Below are 23798 nucleotides of genomic sequence, written 5' to 3'. Positions count from 1 at the left end.
CGCGCACACTGCATAGTAAACGTGCCCACCCCTCAGTGCCCACAATTACTATGTCACACGCGTCATGTGGTTTCTGTAAAAACGAAACCCGTGCATGCTCGTCCGGCCACGGCCGATGGTGCTATAAATGCAGTGACGATGCCCACTACCCAGTGCCCATCTCCACATGTAAGCACAGCCCTGCACACAGGGCTAGCGCACATAAGATCGACACAGATCGGTCGAGCGCGCCGCATAGTAAACGTGCCCACTTCCCAGTGCCCACATACACTATGTCACATACGGCCCGGGGCTTCTGTAAAAACGAGGCCCGTGCACGTACATTCTGCACAGGCAGACAGCGAGTTGAAAGTGGTAAAAGTGCACACATGCAGCCCACGGTTACTCGCAGATATATCGAGTCCCACGGGACCCGCTCAGCCTCCCTCCAGTCGGTTAAGCGCCGGAACGGGGTCGAGGAAGAGCGATCTGCCCGCTGTGATCAGCGCGCTCCCCGCCTCAGATGCGCAGCACACTCGAGCGCCGCCGTTGCCCAGTCAACAGAGCGCGTTTCGCATCCAGCCCTTAGCCATTCATGCAGATGCATGGTCAGTGCTTCCAGGGGTTTCGGATTGGGTGCTAGGCATTATAAAGAGAGGCTACTCGCTACAGTTTTCTCGACGCCCACCGTGCTTTTCAGCGCGCGTCGAAACTACGGTCAAAACAGAAGTAGCACACATACTTCGGGCCGAAATATCAAAACGGTTGAGCAAAGGGGCTGTAGAGCCTGTGTCTCAAAGCGAGGGGGGGCTGTACAGCAGATACTTTCTGGTGCCCAAGAGAGAAGGGGGTCTCCGGCCCATACTGGATCTAAGACAGCTGAACAGGCATTGATGAAACGCAGTTTCAAAATGCTCACGACCAGGAAGCTCCTCGCGCAGATTCGCAGAGGGGACTGGTTCATGTCAATAGATCTGAAGGACGCGTATTTTCAAATACAGATAGCGTCAAACCACAGGCGATATTTGAGATTCGCCTTCGAGGGCCAGGCATACCAGTTTGCAGTCCTGCCATTCGGCTTGTCTGTAGCTCCTCGTACGTTTACGAGGTGCATGGATGCAGCGCTCGCTCCTCTTAGACTCAGAGGCACACGAGTGCTGAATTATTTGGACGACTGGCTGGTTCTGGCCCGATCATGAGCGGAGCTCATGGACCACAGAGCCGTTTTACTCGATCACCTCGAGAAGCTCGGCCTCAGTGTCAATTGGGTGAAGAGTTCGCTGAACCCCAGTCAGACGATCCTGTTTCTGGGTATAGTTCTGAACTCGTGTTCCATGACGGCGCGGCTGTCACCACAGCGCGCGATGGGCATTCAGCGTGCAGCGAGTTCTTTCCGCTGTGGCGCGACTGTGGCGCTCAAACACTGTCAAAAGATGCTGGGTTTCATGGCCTCAGCATCTCCGGTTCTGCGGCTGGGCCTGCTCCGCATGCGCCCCCTGCAGTTCTGGCTGAAGGCTCGGGTGCCGCGCAGAGCGTGGGCGTCTGGCCGGCTGCATTTCAAGGTCGATCAGAGCTGTGTTGCGGCTCTAGCACCTTGGACAGCGAACGGCTGGTACCGATCAGGTGTAAGCCTGGGGACTTCCCCGAGTGTGAAAATGGTGTCGACGGACGCCTCCACTTCGGGATGGGGAGCACTGCTCGAAGGCAGACCATCCTTTGGCCTATGGTCAGAACGGGAAAAGCTCCATCATATCAAATGCCTGGAAATGCTGGCAGTGGAGAATGCGCTGACGCGCTTTTGTCCCCATATCAAGGATCACCACGTCATAGTCCGTTCCGACAACATGTCCGTGGTGTCCTACATAAATCGCCAGGTCGGTCTCGGGTCCCGAAACCTGTGCAGGCTGACGGAACGCCTCCTGATTTGGGCTCAGCGCAACGTGCGCTCGCTGAGAGCAGTGCATGTGCCTGGACTGCAGAATCTGGGTCCAGACAGGCTGTCCAGAGGCAATGTTCCTACGGGCGAATGGTCTCTACACCCGCAAACAGTCCGGCTGTTGTGGGAGAGATTTGGCATGGCGGAGGTGGACCTCTTTGTGTCCCACGAAAACGCTCACTGCCCCGCGTTCTTTTCCAAGAACGAAAGCGCGCTGTCACGGAGATGGCCGTGCTGCCCGCTTTATGCGTTCCCTCCCGTCTCCCTCCTTCCGCAGGTGATAGAACGGGTGAGAGAAACGAGATGTTCAATACTGCTTGTAGCACCTCTTTGGAAGAACCAACCATGGTTCCCAGATTTGATGCAGTTAGCAGATGTCGCCCCGTGGCCGGTACCGTTGAGGAGAGACCTCTTCTCGCAGGCCAGGGGCTCGATTTGGCACCCTCAACCGGAGTTGTGGTCCCTCTATGTATGGGCACTCAATGGTTACCCGCTGATCTCGCAGTGGGAGTGCTAAATACCATCACTCAGGCTAGAGCTCCGTCGACACGACGTCTGTATGCCTCGAAGTGGTCGGTGTTCTCCAGCTGGTGCACAGCTCGAGGTTATTCACCCCTTAGTTGTGAGGTGACGGAGGTCCTCTCCTTCCTTCAGGAGCTGTTGGATAAGGGCAGAGCCCCATCCACGCTCAAAGTTTATGTGGCTGCCATCGCGGCGTTTTCTGAAACGGCGTCCGGTCAGTCAATAGGAAGGAATGATTTAGTCATCCGGTTCCTCAGAGGAGCTAGGAGGCTGAATCCTCCCAGACCTCCGTCAGTCCCTATGTGGGACCTCGCGGCGGTTTTTGGAGGCCTTGAAAGGTCCCCCTTTCAAGCCTATCCAATCGATTAGCCTTCAGCATCTGTCGTTCAAGACAGTATTCTTGTTGGCTCTCGCTTCTGTGAAGCGTGTGGGTGATTTGCACGCGCTCTCGGTGAGCCAGTCGTGCTTGGAGTTTGGGCCCAATGACTCAAGAGTCATACTCAAACCTAGGCACGGTTATGTGCCGAAATCCCTCAACACACCGTTTCGGGCTCAGGTTATTGCCCTGTCTGCCCTGCCGGTGTCAGGGGAGGATGGAGACTCGAGTCTTCTTTGCCCTGTCAGGGTTTTAAGAGCTTATGTGTCTCGCTCTGCTGCCTTTCGGCAGACGGAGCAGCTATTTGTCTCGTTCGGTGGGCGTTCCAAGGGAATGGCTGTTTCGAGACAGACTCTATCCAGATGGATAGTTGACGCCATAGCGTTAGCTTACGCTTCCAGGGGCCTTCAGTGCCCGTTGGGCGTCAGAGCACACTCCACAAGAGGCATCGCCTCGTCGTGGGCGTGGTCTACTGGGATCTCCTTGCAGGATATATGTATGGCGGCAGGTTGGGCCTCGCCGTCTACATTTATCAGGTTCTATAACCTGGAGGTTCCCACCTTGCAAGCAAGGCTGCTGTCGGTATAGGCGAATCAGGGCCCTGAGGGGAATTCTGAGTTCACGAGCGCTATGCGCTGCCGACTGTTATATGGGCAGTATTGCGTAAGACCCGCATTGCCACATTGGTCAGGCCTTGCCTCGGCTGTGTGACGTCATATTGCCGCATCTACGGATGCTGCTAGATATGGGACGGAGGGCTTTTTCCCTTTTCTGTCCTGGACTCTCTGTGAGTCCCTCAGGTGACTGTGCACTGTAAATCCTGGGCGTTGCTTCAGGTTTATTGGTGTGTGATCCCTGCGCGCACGGCGTTTTACATTGGGTTCCCGTAGCGTCTTAGCTAAGACGCAGTACGAGAGAGCTCTCGTAAGAGAACGTACTCGGTTACTAAACGTAACCTCGGTTCTCTCTAGAAGAGCGAACGAGTACTGCGTTCTCTGCCGTGCGCACGATTCACTCTGGTTCGCTTCGGCGATGAAATAAATCAGGTGAGTCAGCCTTTTCGAGCTCCTTTTATAGGTTGGGCCACACCCGTTTCGGCGGGAAGTGGCAAGAAGGGCGCGAAATGCGCTTTACAAAAATACAAAATTAAGGATAATTTTTTGCTTCAGTATTTCGTGAAAAGAGACTTTTCCCGTAGCGTCTTAGCTAAGACGCAGTACTCGTTCGCTCTTCTAGAGAGAACCGAGGTTACGTTTAGTAACCGAGTACGTTTTTAGGAAAAATGTGTAATGCAAGCAGGATGAAAAATAAAAGATGAATTTGTAGCAGGGTTTGGGTCAGCATGAGGTGAAGGTCAACGCAATGACTTAGAGGTGTTGCACACCTTGAGAAAGAGGGAAGAAGGGAGAGACAAAGTGGGGAATTTAGTTCTTCGGTAATTAGAACCTGCGGTTCAGCCTGGCTGACAACCAGGGACTAAAACATCAGGACTTCTGCACTGCATTATGGGTACGACCTGCAGGGTCTCATTGAATAAATGTGTGTGCGTAACAGTGACTTTCCAAGTATGACAGCATGTTTTAAGACCTCATTAAACAGGAAGTGAGCCTAGCTCTGTTTGAAGTCTGATTTTGCATTCCATCAAAGACCATTAATGGACCTTTCCTAACCTTAAGTCACAGCCCTTTGGCTGTCAATCAAACCTAGCACTTTGGCCAGCCAGATGAGCAGTTATTAATGGCCAGATTAATTATGGATCTGCTGCCTAATTATGAGAAGGACTGCAGAAACAAGGTCTTAACTTCCTCTCTCTGTCTCTAATGAGAACATTTCCATTTTACACAGCCACATATAAAGCAGAAAGAATAGGAGCATCCTCCAAGCCTTTCAACACACACACCAGAAGTTCAAGTAATAATTTAGATTTATTTATGTCTACATTTTTTATTTCCACCTTTCTGCAATTCTTCCTGAGGTCTGTTTGTCTTCCTTTCTGTTCTGTCTTTAATGACTTAATGACTCATTAGAGTGAAGTCCAAAATGCAATATAATAATATATAATATATAATAATATAACAACAAAATCCCCTTTGCCTTAAGATGACCTTCATTTAACCTATATATAATAATCACTTTATGTTAATAAATTAAGATGTTTTGAAGTATGTTGCAGTACTGATTGGTGACACTGTGCACAGAAAACCATTTTCAGTGGTACGCACAAAGCTCAAATTATATAATCACCTCTAGTCAATTCTTGTTAGTAGAATTCAGCTGTGCAAACATGATATGATTATATGCATGCACAGTTATGTCATTCAATATCTTACACTACCGGAAGACACTGTATACAACACACACAACCTCATTTTCAAATCTATAAATTTGAAATCAAGTTTAATTTCATGTAACTTGTATAAATTATAAAAACTTGTTCAAAATGTGATGATCATATTATCCTGGAAGATTTGAAAGACAGAAAAATCTGATCGTTTGTACAAAGGTGTTCACGTGATCATTGTCATAAATTTGCTTATCTGATTAGCGACATAGAAATGGTAGTACATATTTAGGGGCCAAGCACCGAAGGTGCACCTATTGTATTCGTTAGGATTCTTTTTATTATTCTTCCTCTTCCGCCGCAAGTCTATGGCAGCCCATAGAACCGATTGCTGGAAAGTTGTAAAATTTGGCACACTGATAGAGGACAGTCCCAACATTAACTATAGCAAATTTTAAGTCTCTAACTCCAACTCTCTAGCGCCACCACTTGTCCAGAGTTTCAATATTTTTATGCTAATAACTTTTGAACCGTAAACCAGAAAATGAAAATTCTTTTTTCCTCTGAATCCTTGGCTCATGGCAATTCGAATGAACCCCAAAATTCCGATTGCCAAGAAAATTGGCTCAGATCATCTTCTGACCATGCTGGCAAAAAGTTATGGAATTCAAGTTGATTCGTCCAACCGTTCTCGAATGACACGTGAACAAATTTGACAAACAGCACGCAAAAATACATGTGAGGCTATATCTCGGCAATGGTTTGGCATATTGAGACCAAACTTGGTGTGTGTTATAATAAGCATGACCTGAGACTACCTGCAGTGATTCGACACAGCGCCATCTAGTGGTCAGGAGATATGAAAAATGCATATTTTGGCTTATAACTTCTGAATGGTTTGGCCAAAAATCACACAACTGGTCTCTTTAGATTCAGTGAGTCATGTCGAGTTGACATCCAATTTTCCAATTTTCCCGTGTCAGCCATTTTAGGCGTCGGCCATTTTGAATTAAGTTTTAAAATGCTGTATTTTTTTGAACGCAGCATCGTATCGTTACGAAAATAATTACAAAAATATTCGGCTCCATGCCCTGAAGGTACTCAAAAAGTTTGGTGGCAGCGCCACCTTGTGGTCAAGAGTTAGAGTAAATATCACAAAAATGCTAATAACTTTTGAATAAATTAGACTATTGAAATGAAAATGGTCTCCGTATATTCTCTGGGTCATGCCGAAAGCATCGATCCCAAATATGCGAAAATGGTTTTACTGGTTGTATTAATTTTTTTTCAGCCATTTCAATTACAATCATCCTAAAATTGGTTTAATTGCTGATTGTTGCACTTCGTGTGATGCTCCATGCCATGCTAAGCTCCTCAACTTTCCGTTGGAGTGCTTGACCCCGTAATTGCTGCTTGCATCTATATTTAGGGGCCAAGCACCGAAGGTGCGTAGGCACTTATTGTATTTGTTCCCGTTCTTATTATTAGGGGCCAAGCACCGAAGGTGCGTAGGCACCTATTGTAATTGTTCCTGTTCCTATTATTAAGGGCCAAGCACCGAAGGTGCGAGGCACCTATTGTTTTTGTTGGCGTTCTTATTATTAGGGACCAAGCACCAAAGGTGCGAGGCACCTATTGTTTTTGTTGGCGTTCTTATTATTATTAGGGGCCAAGCACCGAAGGTGCGTAGGCACCTATTGTAATTGTTCCCGTTCTTCTTATTATTATTCTTCCTTCTTCCGACTAGGAGTCTATGGCAGCCCATAGAACCGATTGCGGGAAAGTTGTAATGGTTTGACATTCTGATAGAGGACAGTGCCAACATTAAGTACACCAATTTTGTTGTGTCTAAGACATTGCCTCTAGCACCACCAACTGTCCAAAATTTCACTTTTGTTTTGTTAATAACGGTTGAACCGTAAGGTCAATCAACAAAATTCTTCCTGAGCTCATGCCGATTCGATTGAACCCTATGAAGTCATTTTACGTCATAGAAATATGGCCGCCATTTTGATTTTTTTTTTAAAAACCTACTTTTTCTAACTCATCCTAGACGGTTTGTCCGATTTACACGAAAAAATTAAGCCAGATCATTTTAAGGCAGTGCTGACCAAAAGTTATGGAATTCAAATTGATTCGTCAAACCATTTTTGATAAACGCTCCAACAAATTTTACGTAGTGCTTGCAAAAACAGTCGTAAGGCTGTATCTCTGCAAGGATTTATCATATTCAGACCAAACTTGGTACATGTCATAATAAACATAACCTGAGGCTACATGCTGCGTTTCGGCGCAGCGCCAACTACTGGTCCGGAGATATGAAAATTGCTATTTTTGCTTATAACTTCTGATCAGTTTGTCCAAATCATAAAATTGGTCTTGTTAGATTCAGGGCAAAATGCTGAGTTGACTGATATCCAATTTTACCATTTCGGCCATTTTGACTGTCGGCCATTTAAAATTTTGTGCTAAAATGCTGTATTTTAAGAACGCATCAACGGATTATTACGAAACTTGGTATGGGTCATCAGCACAATGTCCTGAAGGAATGTGAGAAGTTTCGAAACAGCGCCACCTAGTGGTGAATTGTTTTTTTCAAATGCTTATAACTTTGGGTGTGGTCGACTTTTTATCACGAGACTCATCTAATTAGACTCCTGAAACCTTACCGAGTCCTACGATACCAAACATGCTAGGTTTTGCCTTACGATTTGTGTAGCGTTGTGATTTAGCGCTTAAAAACAATTTGGCTATATCTTCCAAACCGCTATTCTGATCGAGACGAAACCACCGTCAGAAGTTCGAAAACATAGGTCGATAGCTATACGGCAATGCCCAAATGCAAAAATATTGATAGTAAGGGGTACTCTTGTGGAGATGGCACCGCCGAGTCGAGTCGCCGTCCAGGTCGCTCCGCTTAGAATATGTTTTTATTTACTTTTTTACCTAATTTTGCTTTCTCTTTTTACACACATTACCTCTGCACTGATCATATACGACAAAGAAACACTTTTGGACGATGGACACTGCTTCACTGACCTGTTTCAGGACACTTTATCCTCCAACCCATTGTGGCCATCTGAGATTATCTGGAACGCAGAGATGAACAATGGCCACCTGAATAACCACCCGAGGCGACGGATCAAGAAACACAGTGGGAAACGTGCTGGGATTCGCAACAGACTGAGGAAAAGAGCACACAGCCCTCCTTTACCGAGCATTCTGCTTGCCAATTTCCAGTCTCTGGAGAATAAGATGGACGATCTTAGAGCCAGGATAAGTTTCCAACGGGACATTAGGGACTGTAACATCCTTTGTTTGTCTGAAACGCTGCTGTAATGCCATCTGAAAACTACTCTGTTTTACGGATGGACAGGACAGCTGAGGCCGGCAAATCCAAAGGTGGAGGAGTGTGTTTCATGATTAACAAGAAATGGTGTTAACCCAGGAATATCTCCACTCTGTCGCGCTCCTGCTCGCCTCATCTGGAACATTTATCCATTATTTGCCGCCCATTCTATCTGCCTCGGGAGTTTTCATCGATCATCATAACTGCTGTTTACATCCCACCACAAGCAGACACTGGTTTGGCTTTGTCTGAGCTTCATGATGCGCTCAGCGGCAACATCAACAAACATCCTGACTCTGCTATTATCATTGCTGGGGATTTTAACAAAGCCAAACTTTTTATCAACATGTATCCTGTCCAACCAGAGGACCGAATACACTGAATCATTGCTACACTCAGTTTAAGAATGCCTACAAAGCTCGCTCACTACCGGCTTTCGGCAAATCGGACCATGCCGCCATTTTCCTCACACCGGAATATAAACAACGGCTCGTTCAAGATCCCCCGGTGCAGAGGGTGGTGACGCGATGGTCCGCCCAATCAGAAGCAACGTTACAGGCTGCTCTTGATGACATAGACTGGGACATGTTTCGCGCAAGTTCATCTGACGTCAGCGAGTTCACGGATGTAGCATTAAGCTTTGTAAACACGCTAGCCGAACAAGCTACGGATACAATAACTATAAGGACATTCTCAAATCAGAAACCGTGGGTGGACAGATCAATCCGTGCAACAGTAAACAAACGGACTGCTGCTTACAACGCCGGTCTTCTGTCCGGAAACATGAGCGAGTACAAAGCATCATGCTATGCTCTCCTACACGCAGTAAGAGCCGCCAAACATAGATACAGGGAATGCATAGAGTCACATTTCCAGCTAAATGATACCCGACGCATGTGGCAAGGACTAATGACCATCTGTGCCTTTGGACATAAATCCTCTGCAGAGGTGAGAGCAGATCCGTTGCTGGCTGACGAGCTAAACACTTTCTACAGCCGCTTTGAAAGCAATCTAAGCAGTGTGAGTCTGCCGATCAGCGCGTCAGGAAGCAGCAGTCAGATCAGCGATCATCATGCGATCACCGTGTCGGAGGACGAGGTTCGGAGGGCACTATCCGGCAGCCATATCACCCTGGAGCCCAAGACCGGTTTCCCACTGAAGCTAAGCAGGGCTGAGCCTGGTCAGTACCTGGATGGGAGACCTCCTGAGAAAACTAGGTTGCTGCTGGAAGAGGTGCTAGTGAGGCCAGCAGGGGATGCTCACCCTGTGGTCTGTGTGGGTCCTAGCGCCCCAGTGTAGTGATGGGGACACTATACTGTCAACAAGCACCGTCCTTCGGATGAGACGTTAAACCGAGGTCCTGACTCTCTGTGGTCAGTAAAAATCCCAGGATGTCTTTCGAAAAGAGTAGAGGTGTGACCTCGGCATTCTGGCCAGATTCACCCATTGGTCTCTGACCATCATGGCCTCCTAACAATCCGCATATCTGCTGATTGGCTTCATCACTCTGTCTCCTCTCCACCAGTAAGCTGGTGTGTGGTGGGCGTTCTGGCGCACTATGGCTGCCGTCGCATCATCCAGGTGGATGCTGCACACTGGTGGTGGATGAGGAGATACCCCCTGTCTATGTAAGCGCTTTGAGTGCCTAGAAAAGCGCTATATAAATGTAATGAATTATTATTATTATTATTAAAGCGAGTGAATGTAAGGAAAGCAGCCGGACCTGATGGGATTTCTGGCCGTGTTCTGCGGTCCTGTGCTGATCAGCTCGCTGGTTTGTTTACATCCATTTTTAATGAGTCTCTTGCTACATCGGTGGTTCCCACCTCATTCAAAAAACCTATCATCATCCCTGTGCCTAAGAACAATAAACCCTCTTGTCTGAATGACTATCGTCCAGTTGCCCTCACATCAATAGTCATGAAGGTCTTTGAGGGACTGGTTAAAAACGTCATCTGCTCCTCCATACCGTATACTTTGGACCCTCCTCAGTTTGCCTATCGCCCAAACAGATCCACAGATGATGCCATCTCTCACATCCTGCACTCTTCTCTCACATACATTGACAGCAATAACAGGAACTACGTAAGGTTGCTATTTATTGACTATTGCCCTTAAAGCTAGCTTCTAAACTCATAGACCTCGGCCTGAATTCTTCACTCTGCAACTGGATTCTTGACTTCCTCACCGGCAGACCTCAAGTGGTGAAACTAGGCCAGTACACCTCCAGCTCCATCACCCTGAACGTAGGAGCCCCACAGGGCTGTGTCCTGAGTCCCCTGCTCTACTCTCTCTACACACATGACTGAGTGTCTTCGCACAGCTCCACATCTGTAATCAAATATGCTGATGATACTGTGGTTCTGGGCCTCATTCACAACAATAATGAGACCGCATACTTGGATGAGGTAGAGAAATTAACATCATGGTGCCAGGACAACTGTCTCTCTCTGAATGTGAGCAAAACTAAAGAACTGATTGTGGACTTCAGGAAGAGACAGCAGCAGCCCTATACATCTCTTATGATCAGCGGGACCCCTGTGGAGAGGGTGAGCAGCTTCAAGTACCTTGGTGTAAGCATCTCGAGGACCTGACTTGGACTACTCACATTCAAACACAGATTAATAAAGCCAGGCAAAGACTGTACCATCTGCGACAGCTGAGGAAATTCAGGGTCTCACCATCAATCCTGAAAAATTTCTATTCTGGGGCTATAGAAAGTGTATTGACTCAGTGTATCTCAGTGTGGTATGGGAACAGCTCCAGTCAAGACTGCGAAGCCCTGCAGAGAGTTGTGCGCTTAGCTGAGCGCATTTCAGGGTCTGCTCTCCCCTCTCTGCAGGACATCTATCTCAAACGCTGCAGGAGCAGAGCTGTTAAAGTCATCAAAGACTCCACCCACCCCAGTAACCATCTTTTCACTTTGCTGCCATCTGGTAAGCGCTTCCGTAGCCTGATGGCAAAAACCGAGAGACTCAGGACGAGTTTCGTCCCCCAGGCCATCAGGCTGCTAAACTCAAAACCAGCCTCTTAACAAACTCATGCCTCCACTTAATGTACACTTTATCAGTAAGATATTCATCATTCACTACCTCACATAGACACACTGACAGTGTCACCCTGTTTGCACATTTGCTTCTTGTACATTCCTGTGTATCTTAATATTTAAGGCTACAGTATAATGCACATATGCACATTGTACATCCCTGTATATCTTAATATTTTATACTACAGTTTACTTTCATGCACATTATTTTGCGATCTATATTTAATTCTACAATATACATCTTTTTTATATTTTATTCTTATATTTTTATTGTTTACTTTTATTTCATTCTTACATAGCTATATTTATGTATATTTTCATCTGTGTTGTTTTCTTTAATAATTGCACTGTCCATGGAGCGGACCTGACTCACATTTCACTGCTGGTTATATATGCTATATATAATTTTGTATCCAGACTATTCCATCGAGTTCCGTACTCTGGCGGTGGAGTGTCGTTGGAACGAGGAGGCGCAGTGGGACATGTTCCTGCATGGGCTGGCTGACCGCGTCCAGAAGGAGATCTACGCCCTGGACCTCCCTACTTCCCTTAATGGACTAATCGAATTGGCGATGAGGGTAGATGCACGTCTAACACGAGTGGATCGACGGAACCTACCCAGCTCCACACCTAAGACCCAGATGGACGTGCGAGTCAGCGGCGGGGACGCGGCCAGCCCCTTCTACGATCACGAGCCCATGCAGGTAGGGCGAGCTCGGCTTTCCCGGGAGGAGAAGGAGAGGCGGAGGTCCCTGGGCCTGTGCCTCTACTGCGGGGGGACCGGTTATCACGCCTACATCTGTCCGGTAAAAGGCCAAGCCCAGTAGTAAGTACGAGGCTACTATCGGGTGGGATCTCCGCCGAGAAGACCTCATCATCATCTACGTTCCTCCCGGTGAGACTAAGATGGTCAGCACAGATTCACGACTGTCGAGCACTTCTGGACTCAGGGGCTGAAGGTAATTTCATGGACAATACACTAGCACGCAGACTTCACATTCCCCTCAGACCCCTCACACACCACATCATGGTTCACGCAATGGACAGAGACTACCGGTCATCTCTCACATCACTGAAGACATCACCCTCATCACATCAGGCAACCACTCAGAAACCATCTCCTTCTACATCCTTGACTCTCCTCTTGCACCCATAGTCCTCGGTCACCCCAGGCTCCTCCTGCACAACCCCAAAATAGACTGGCAATTAAATTCCATTCTGGCCTGGAGCAACAAATGTCATGAGTCTTGTCTAGTGTCTGCTTGTCCGTCTGTTTCGATGTTTGTGTTTCAGGAGGAGGCAGTGGATTTGTCTAACGTGCCCGCGGAGTACCTCCACCTGAAGGAAGTGTTCAGTAAGTCTCGTGCTGCTTCTCTCCCTCCGCATCGTCCCTATGACTGTGCCATTGATTTACTGTCAGGTAAGTCTCCGCCTAAAGGCAAATTATATTCACTTTCTGTTCCAGAAAGGGAGGCTATGGAGAAATATATTTCTAATTCTCTAGCTTCGAATTTCATCCGCCCTTCCTCTTCTCCAGCGGGGGCAGGGTTCTTTTTTGTGGGGAAGAAAGACGGATCGCTGCGACCTTGCATTGATTACCGGGGACTGAACAACATCACGGTAAAGAATACTTATCCTTTGCCGTTGATGTCTTCAGCCTTCGAGAGGTTGCAGGAAGCGTCGATTTTCACGAAATTGGACTTACGTAATGCTTATAATTTGGTCCGCATTATGGAGGGGGATAAATGGAAGACCGCTTTTAACACCCCCAGGGGGCACTTTGAATACTTGGTCATGCCCTTTGGGCTCTCCAACTCCCCAGCGGCCTTCCAGGCATTCGTCAACGACGTGCTGCGGGATATGATTGATCAATTCATATATGTCTACCTGGACGACATATTGATTTTTTCCTCTTCTCTCCAGGGACACGAGCAGCACGTTCGACGAGTGCTTCAGAGATTGCTAGAGAATGGGCTTTTTGTCAAGGCGGAGAAATGCGAGTTTCATGCACAGTCTGTTCCGTTTCTTGGGTATATTGTGTCGACTGAGGGAATACGCATGGATCCCGAGAAAGTTAAGGCTGTGGTAGAGTGGCCAAGTCCAGATTCCCGTAAGGCCCTACAGAGGTTTCTGGGGTTCGGCAACTTCTACCGGCGTTTTATTCGCAATTTCAGCCAACTAGCTGCCCCTGACCGCCTTGACCTCCCCCAAAACTACGTTCAGGTGGTCAGACACAGCTGAGGCTGTGTTTTCCAAACTGAAGAGTTGCTTCGTTTCAGCCCCTATCCTGATCACCCCTGATTAGGGCTGGGACAACGCGTCGAGGTCATCGATGACATCGACGCAAAATATGCGCATCGATTCGTCGACCTGGTTTTATTTCTCTAAAAAACGTTTACCTTATGTGCGCTGAATATACGCGATGGCCGGATCAACATTCTGTTCAACATTATATAACCAATCCAGGGGGTTTTCTGCATTGATCTTTTTTTTGGCAGCTGTCAAAAAGCCTTATTTGATCGGTGAGTGATGTAGAATGACTCCTGCGCCTGACAGGGCGCGTACGAGAGAGAGCCCCGGCTGTGCGCGCGCACTCACAGTCTTCAAACAACATGAGCGCTTCTTTCTCTCTCTCTCCCTCGTGCATATGAATCAAAATCATTAAACACGATAGAAAAAGGGCGAAACACCAAAGTTTCACGCACGCTCGCGCACCCACAGTCTTCAAACTACACGCGCTGTCTCTCTCTCTCTCTCTCTCTCTCTCTCTCTCCCCCTCCCTCCCTCGTGCATATTAACCAAAATCATTAGACACGATAGAAAAAGGGCGGAATGCCAAAGTTTCACGTGGAGCATTCAGAGATTTTTTTTTCTCCATGACAGGCTGCTGGCTCCCACTGTTAATTTTTCTTTTTTGGAAAAGCACTCTCTGTATTAGCTTAAAGCCCTCAAGTTTACATTGGTTACTGTATTCTTTCAATTGCTTTAAACAAGTATTTTGGGTGAACTTTTTTATTGAATGCTAGACATCAAGAACTGTTTTTCAGTAAGCTAGGCCCTATGTGTTCAGTAAGCTTGTTTCAGTAAGCTATGTGTTTTCAAGGCTTCGAGGTTTTATTGAACGCTATCTCTATACAAGTGCAAAGTAATGCAATTCTTAGTCAGTCTTTTATTTAGTAATTTTAAGAGCAATAAACATATATTGCAATGTTAAGGAATTCATGTTTTTTCATTCAAATATGTAAATCAACATGTATAAATTGTTAGTAGTCAATTAATGGGAAAATAATGGAAATCGAATCGGCCTGGAAAAATTAATCGTTAGATTAATCGATGCATCGAAAAAATAATCGCTAGATTAATCGTTTAAAAAAATAATCGTTTATCCCAGCCCTACCCCTGATCCATCACGTCAGTTTGTGGTGGAGGTCGACGAGTCGGAGGTGGGGGTAGGGGCAGTGTTATCTCAACGTTCTCCCTCAGACGACAAGGTGCACCCATGCTCGTTTTTCTCTTATCGATTATCCCCTGACGAAAGCAATTATGATATTGGTAACCGAGAATTGTTGGCAGTCAAGATGGCAGTGGGCACTTTTTTTCGGACGTTTTGACTTTACTCTCTCGTACCGCCCGGGTTCCAAGAATATCAAACCCGATTCTTTGTCACGTATTTTTGACCGTTCCGAATGCCCGTCCACTCCCAAGTGCATTTTACCTGAGACATTGGTCTCCACACTCACATGGGAGATCGAATCGAAGGTCAAGACAGCCTTGGAAGGGGTAACGCCTCCGCCCGGGTGCCCACCGAATCGATTATTTGTGCCGGAGGGATTACGGTCCAACGTCATCCAGTGGGGGCATTGCTCTAATGTGGCTTGTCATCCAGGAGTTAACCGTACTAAATTCTTAGTCAAGCAACGATTCTGGCCAGTTTTGTTTTGGCTTGCTCGGTTTGTGCCACTGGTAAGACTTCCAATCGACCCCCTGATGGGTTACTTCAACCACTGCCGGTCACTTCGAGACCCTGGTCCCACATCGCACTAGATTTTATTACCGCCCTCCCGCCCTCCCAAGGCAACACAGTAGTTTTGACCGTGGTGGACCGGTTCTCGAAGGCGGCCCACTTTATTCCCTTGCCCAAATTACCCTCAGCCAAAGAGACAGCATTAACCATCATAAATCACGTCTTTCGTTTACATGGCCTCCCCATAGACCTGGTTTCCGACAGGGGACCCCAATTTGTGTCCAAATTTTGGCGTGAGTTCTGTAGATTACTGGGAGTGACTGTAAATCTGTCCTCGGGGTTTCATCCCCAGAGCAATGGTCAAACCGCGAGAGCCAACCAAGATTTGGAAACGGTGTTGCGATGTTTGGTTTCCAAGAATCCTTCCTCCTGGAGCCAACAATTGTCAATGGTGGAGTACGCCCACAATACTTTACCAATATCACCTACGGGCCTATCTCCGTTTGAGTGTAGTGTAGGTTACCAGCCACCTATTTTTTCCAGTCTGGAATCCGAAGTCGCGGTCCCCTCCGTTCACGCCTTCATCCAGAGATGTCACCGCACTTGGACTAGAGCCCGCAAGACTCTACTCCAAGTGGGGGCGGGCACCAAGGCTAAAGCCGATCGCCACCGGTCCAGGCCTCCCGTATACGTCGTGGGTCAAAAAGTGTGGTTTCTACTAAGGACATTCCTCTCCGTTCCGTCTCTAATAAGTTGGCTCCCAAATTTATTGGCCCGTTCACTGACACCAAAATCATTAGTCCGGTGGCAGTCCGCCTCAAACTTCCTCCAGAGTACAGGAGATTCCATCCCGCCTTTCATGTATCTAAAATAAAGCCGGTATTTCATTCTCCTATTAATCCGCCTACCCCCCCCCCCCGCCACTACTTGTAGATGGGGAACCTACGTATTCGGTCAATCGTATTCTGGACTCTAGACAGAGGGGACGCGGATTTCAATACTTGGTGGGGAAGCACTTCCAGACTGGGAAGGTTACGGTCCGGAGGAGAGAAGTTGGGTGCCTGCTAGAGACATCCTGGATCACTCTCTTGTAGATGATTACAATCGACAGGTAGGGGAATCTGGGGATGCCAGGAGGCGTCCTTAGGAGGAGGGGTACTGTCACGGTTCATGAATGCACCGTCTCCTGCTCGTCTCATGTTATGTCATGTTGATTGGTTCATGTGGGTGTTACCGCTGATCAGCGGCAGCTGCAGCTCCTTCCACCAGCCTATTTAATGCCCTGTCTTTCGTCTCTTGTTTGTCAGATCGTTGTTTGAGGTCCTCCGTGCTACATGTCTGTCTTCCACCAGCTCTACTTCGTCGTGTCTTGTTCCAGTTCGGTCACTCTTGGATTAACCAGTCATCGCCACGGATTACTGACCACCACAATCTCCACCAGCGCACTCAAACACCTCCTCACCTGTCTGGGCTGCTATCGAGGTCCCTGCGTCACCCACCATCATCTACTTACCATTACTCTGTTCAATAAATATCCATTACTCGCAACTGCTTCCTGTCCTTACTCCCAGCCGTGACACGTAAGGCCAATCAACAAAATTCTTTTTTTCACTGATTCCTGAGCTCATTTCGATTCGATTGCGCCATATGAAGTCATTTTTCGTCATAGAAATATGGCCGCCATTTTTAATTTTTTTAAAAACCTACTTTTTCGAACTCGTCCTAGACGATTTGTCCGATTTACACGAAAATTTAACCAGATCATTTTAAGGCAGTGCTGACCAAAAGTTATGGAATTCAAATTGATTCATCAAATCTTTTTCGATAAACGCTCGAACTAATTTTACGCAGTGCTTGCAAAAACAGTCGTAAGGCTGTATCTCTGCAATGATTTATCATACTCAGACCAAACTAGGTACATGTCATAATAATTGCTATTTTTGCTTATAACTTCTGAACAGTTTGTCCAAAAGTCATAAAATGTTAGTAATGGTAATGTTAGATTCAGGGCAACATGCCGAGTCAACTGATATCCAATTTTACTATTTTGGCCATTTTGACTGTCAGCCATTTTTAATTTTGTGCTAAAATGCTGTATTTTTTTTTTTTTATTATTATTCAAAAGAAAATCATTTATATAACATACAGAGGAAAAAAACCCAAATTGTAAGGTTGACACATTTTCTGTAAAGAAACTTTCTTTTAAACATTTTACTACCCACCACCCTCATAGGGATATAACAACAACATAAAAATTGAAAAGAAAGAAAATTGAGACAAAAAAAACAAACAAAAACAAAAACAAAAAAACAACAAAAAAACCCACATAAAATAAAGATAAATAAATAAATAATTAAACAGCATGGGTACAGAACTTGATCTACAAGGTCATATCATTTTCCAATACCTAAAAGTAAAGGGCACCAAAATTCATTAAAGAGATGTCCACGGTTATATTTCTCCAAAGTTAATTTTTCTAATGGCAGAAATTAAAACAATTGGTCAAAAAAAGTCTTAAGCGATGGAGGGGAAACATTCTTCCAATATAAAAGTATGCATTTTTTTGCAAAATAAGATATCAAAATAAATAACCTGCATTTTTTCTGATCTAACTCTAAATTATCAATATCATTTAACAAATATAGACTGTTACTCAAGTCAAAATGCTTATCCAAAACTGACTGAGTGAAAGAATGGATTGATCTCCAATAACCTTTTAAAAGACTGCAATCCCAAAACATATGTAAAAAAGTCCCATCCATATTTTTACATCTCTGACACACAGCTGGAATATCATTTGATATTTTATGCATTTTTAAAGGTGTTAAATAGGTTTTGTGGATAAACTTAAAATTAGTCTCCTTAATCTTAATACTTGTGAATGGGAAATTAAGGTTTTACTTAGATCTCTTTCCCATATTATTTTTAAAGGTCGGAAAGAAGATTGGGATTCTTTTGTAAAAATATGATAACATTTAGAAATCATTCCTTTTATTGTATCTACAGAAAAAAAAATGTCCTCCAGTTCTGACAAAAAAAAACGTATTTTATCCCCCTTAATCAGAGAGTTAGTGACACTTCGGATTTGTAAATATTTAAAAAATTGTTTGTTAGAGATATCATATTCTGCTCTTAAATCAATAAATGATTTTACTTGCATTTTTTCACTCAAAAGATCTTTAAAATATAATATACCAGAATTTAACCATTGACATATGTTGCCTGAAATAATTAAAGTGTTAAAATCCGGATTTAAAAAGATTGGAGAATATATAGAAGTACAAGAGACAATACCAATTTTCTTTCTACAATCTTTCCAAGTTTGAAGAGTGTTAAGTACAGTGAAATGGTTATTCATATTTTTTATCTTTTCATAATGTTTTATAAATAACAAAGAGACAAGGGACAGTGGTTCAAATGGATTTGATTCCATCTGGACCCACATGGATTCATGTCTTTCTTTAGACCAAGAAATCAAATTCCTAATTTGGGCTGCCCAAAAATAGTATTGAAAGTTAGGTACACCTAAACCTCCCAGAGGTTCAGGCTTCATCAAAGTCAACATACTAATCCGAGGCTTTTTATTGCTCCAGATAAATCTTGAAAGATGGCTATTAATTGAGTTGAAAAAGTCTACTGGTAAGATGGAAGCATTTGAAAAAAAAAAGAAATCTTGGGAGGATATTCATTTTGATAAGGTTTATCCTACCCAATAATGATAACGGTAAGGAGATCCATTTCGATAAATCCAATTTCACTTTATCTACCAGGGGAATATAATTTTCTTTAACTAAATTATCCAAATCTGGAGTAATAAATATACCCAAGTATTTAAAGCCTTTACCAAAGCCGATACCAAACATACTAGGTTTCGCCTTAGGGTTTGTGTAGCGTTGTGATTTAGCGCTTAAAAACGATTTGGCTATATCTTCGAAACCGCTTGTCCGATCGAGACGAAACCACTGTCAGAAGTTCGGAAACATAGGTCGATAGCTATATGTGAATGAGAAAATATTGATAGTAAGGGGTAGTAAAATTCAATCAAAGTCAAGGGTCAGTCATTTTTTACGTTTTTTTTCATATGAATGTCTGTAAATCTGAAGTGAATAGATATATTTTCACCAAAATTGACACACGTATGTATGGGCTCACTCTGATGACACAAAATAAATGGTGGGACTGAGCCTCTTGGTAGCGCTATAATAGAACAAAACATGAAATTCCCATTGACTTTAATACACTTTTGTAAAATAAAATGCTATACTAAACAAATGCATTCGTGTAATATTACGAAACTCAGAATGTGCCAACAACACCATCCCCTGAAGTTACTCAAAATATTTCGAAACAGCGCCACATAGTGGTCAAAAGTTATAACTCAATTTACATAAAGGCTAATAACTTTTGAATACTGGTTTTGAATCTGGTTATTGAAATGCCGCTGGTCTTAATAGATTCCTTGGGTCAAGCCGAGAACATAGATATGAAGTTTTCCTTATTTGGCTGAACTTCCTGTCCGCCATCTTGATTTTAAGTCAAAACCTACTTTTTCAAACTCCTCCTAGACCGAATCCTATTACTAGTTGTTGTGTTTATTGTATTCAAGCCATTTTGCCTAAAATAATCTTAAAACGGTTTTAATTACTCATTCCTGCAGTTCGTCTGAAGCTTGCTTCTTTAGTGCTTGGCCCCGTTATTGCTGCTTGCAGCTATATTTCTTTCTTTTTTTTTCATTTTATGTAATATATATTTCTGTTTTTAAGTTGACAAAATCCTAAAACATTAATTGTTTATTTAGGCTACAGGTTTATCTAATCATTGATTTTGGTTTGGTGTGAGTCCATATACTGTATGTATCAATTTATATGAGACATATATGAGTTAATAAAAGCAAACTCTTTCTCTGTTGAGTTTGTACTAAACTACACCTTGAATGCGCTCAAATCCTCTCACGCACAATAGCATACAGAAATGCAACTATGTCTATTGAATGTGTAAAAATACTTTCAAACCAATGGCACTGACAATGCATTAAACTAATATAAGACTGGCTCTAATAAATATTGCTAATGAATGCAGTTTTACAGAAGTTAGACAAAAACAGTAAAAGCCAAGAGCAGTAGACACTTAAGGACAAACCAATAGACCAACCATCATTATTTCAATGTTCATCTTCTCTTATCTGCAGTTTTATCAGTAAAACTTTGATTCATATATATTTAATACTGAGCTCTGGGCCCCAGTTCAGCTGATCAGACATCAAATTCACTACAAAGCAAAATTCATAAAGCCCTCACATATAAAGCTGTATGAACACTATGGCGGACCACAAAGTAAAGAAATTAAAAAGTGGATGAAGATTAAAGCCTTAAAAACAATTCGGCAATCAAGTTCTAAATGTTTAGAAGAGTGAAGCCATAAAAAGCAACAGACCAGCATGTATACATTTTATTTTATTTTATTTTACTAATTTCCATTTCCTTTCCAGGCCAGTTTGTTTACTGGAGAAAAAGAAAGAAAGAATATTTTATTCATGTCATAATTTTTGTAGGCCTGAAAAACTGGTTTTCTGGCTTTCTATGACTGTAGAAACTGTGCTCTGTTTAGTGTTGTGACGGTAGCAACATTTCAGTATTCGGTACCAATACCAGTGAAAATCCACAGTTCTCGGGACCAGTTTCGGTACCACATCAATTCACACAAACATGCTAAGTATTATTTTTATTTTTTACTGTACTTTCGTTTAATCAAAACATATTTAATTTTAAAGGGCTATTGAAAACCATCTAGAAATTTTCAGCCAACAATAACAACTAAGTTAGCTAAAAAAAAAAAAAAAATCCCTGAACTGCTTTCTGATTGATATGACACAATGTTAACCATTTCTACTTTTTTCTAACATGCATATTTTAGATTCACAATTTATTTAAATACCTCTGGTGTGTAAAAAAAAAAAAAAAAGTAAATAGACTATCATCATGTCCCCTGTGTTTTTTTTTTTTTTACCCTGATAAAAGTTAGCATATAGGAGCATTAAATAGTTAATAAAGAAACTTAGTCTAATGGTCATTATATTAGTGTTAGCCGCACTAATGCTAATGATTAACGTTCATTTTAATCCAACATTCAAATTAAAATATTGAATAATATTCATAACAGAAGCTGTGTTTCGCACAGCCCTGCACTCTATTTGTGGCGGCATATATATGCAAATTCATTCTCTGCCAGCAGGAGGCGCTTGTAGAGCAGGAGAGATGGTTTCCCAAGTAACAGCTGTAATCAAATAAGCTCTCTGCTTACAAATACTGAATAGGCTTTATAGGCAAGATGAAATAAAAATGACACCCATAATTGTCTGAAGACAGTTGGTTTCCTTCAGAACACCCGCACCGGTTTTCAACTGTGACATGTGCAGTGCTCATGTTTATTCAATGAAGTCAAAGCCTTTTGAAAAATCTATTTGTGGCGGTCAGTTTTGATATTGTTGCGGGCCGCCACAAATAAATCAATGTATGGGAATCCTGCTTGAACTCTTTCATTTGATCTGGGTGTCTGTCTTTGGAGTGTTTTGTTAGTTTGGTGTTTCCTCTTTTTGATGTTACCATCTATTAGTGCTTTTATGAAGAGAGTGCATCTGCACACCTTTAGGATAACGCATCAAGAACCGTGTTGACCTGGTACTTTGGTACTAAGTTAGTACTAAATAAAAAATGTTACAGTACCATTTTTTTTAGTAGCCTACCAGTGGTACCGTGTACCTGGTAAACACAATTCTTGATCTGAAAGGTGCCAGATGCACTCTCTTCTTAAAAGCACCAAAACATGGCTAGTTCTGTTAATTTGATTATGTGCTGTTATTATGACATTATAGATATATGGCATGGATATACAATCACACAGGTGAAAGGCATTTGCAAACTTCTACCATGTCCATGACTATAATATAGGTCTCATTTTAAATAAAGAAAAACACATCTTTGTCCTCATCCTAGTTGAACAGAACAAAACACCACCAGAAACAACGGTTCTTTTGTGTCCATGTGTGTAAGACCATATATTGGTCTTACTCCGATCTGCACCTCTTTGACCTGAAATGACCATCTCTGTATGTAATGTACAGCAGCAAGTCCTGAGAACAGGGTGTAGCTTTTTACCATGTCCGAACATTTTGTACTGACTGACAAATTGTCATGACAGAGCTAGTGTTAGAACAAGGAGCAGGCATCAGACTACAGAAGAGAGATCGTGTGTCTTTCTTATTCTCTGTGAGTGTGTGCTGTGTGTGCTTGTCAAGAGCTTGAAGAGGAATGTTGGTATAGAAGAGAGCATGCTAAATTATTCCCTTCACAGCTCTAATAGCCGCATGCTGAGCAGAATTGAATTACATTTACATTTACATTTAGTCAGTTAGCAGATGCTTTTATCCAAAGCGACTTGCAAATGAGAACAATGGAAACAATCAAAATCAACAAGAGAGCAAAAATATGCAAGTGCTATTACAAGTCTCAATTAACGTAATAAAAGTTTTTTTTATTAGTATTATATAATAATTAAAAGGAAGCCAGAACAGAGCAAGCTAGTGTTAGAGACCTTTTTTGCTTTTGTTAATTGTATAATAAACAAAAAGAAAACAAATAGAAAGAATATAAAAAATAGATAAGCTAGATTTTGTTTTGTTTTTTAAGAAAAAATCTATTGGTAAATGAATAGAGTGCAAGTTTTAAAGGGGCAAGTTTTTTTTTTTTTTTTTAAGAATATAATTAGAATAGAGAGTGCTAGAGTTAGAGGGTCACATAAAGATGGAAGAGGTGTGTTTTTAGTTGATTCTTGAAGATGGCTAAGGACTGAGTTGAGCAGGTAATTCCACCAGGAAAGAACATTTAATTTAAAAGTCAATGAAAGTGATTTTGTGCCTCTTTGGGGTGTCACAATAAAGCGACGTTCACTTGCAAAATGTAAACTTCTAGAGGGCACATAAGTTTGAAGTAATGATTTTAGGTAAAGGGGTGCAGAGCCAGTGGTGGTTTTGTAGGCAAACTTTAATGCCTTAAATTTTATGTGAGCAACTATTGGTAACCAGTGCAGACTGATAAACAGAGGTGTGACATGCATATATTCCGCTCATTAAAAATTTATATTGCTGCCATGTTCTGGATTAATTGTAAAGGTTCGATAAAACTGGCTGGAAGACCTGCCAAGAGAGCATTGCAATAGTTCAGCCTGGACAGAATAAGAGCTTGGACAAGGAGTTGTGAAGCATGTTTTGAAAAAAAATGGCATGATCTTTTTGATGTTGAATAAAGCAAATCTGCAGGACTGGGCAGTTTTAGCAATGTGGTCTGAGA

The 23798-nt window shown here is 43.4% G+C and overlaps 1 pseudogene; it reads left to right on the top strand.

The window, feature by feature from the left end:
- The first annotated feature begins 9556 nt into the window (after nucleotides 1-9556).
- Nucleotides 9557-9673, top strand: LOC132144347 (5S ribosomal RNA; annotated as a pseudogene).
- The last annotated feature ends 14125 nt before the right edge of the window (nucleotides 9674-23798 follow it).

Source organism: Carassius carassius, chromosome 7 (assembly GCF_963082965.1).
Source record: "Carassius carassius chromosome 7, fCarCar2.1, whole genome shotgun sequence".
Classification (NCBI taxonomy): domain Eukaryota; kingdom Metazoa; phylum Chordata; class Actinopteri; order Cypriniformes; family Cyprinidae; genus Carassius; species Carassius carassius.
The sequence above is the reverse complement of the archived record's forward strand: the minus strand, read 5'-3'. Positions and strand labels throughout refer to the sequence as shown.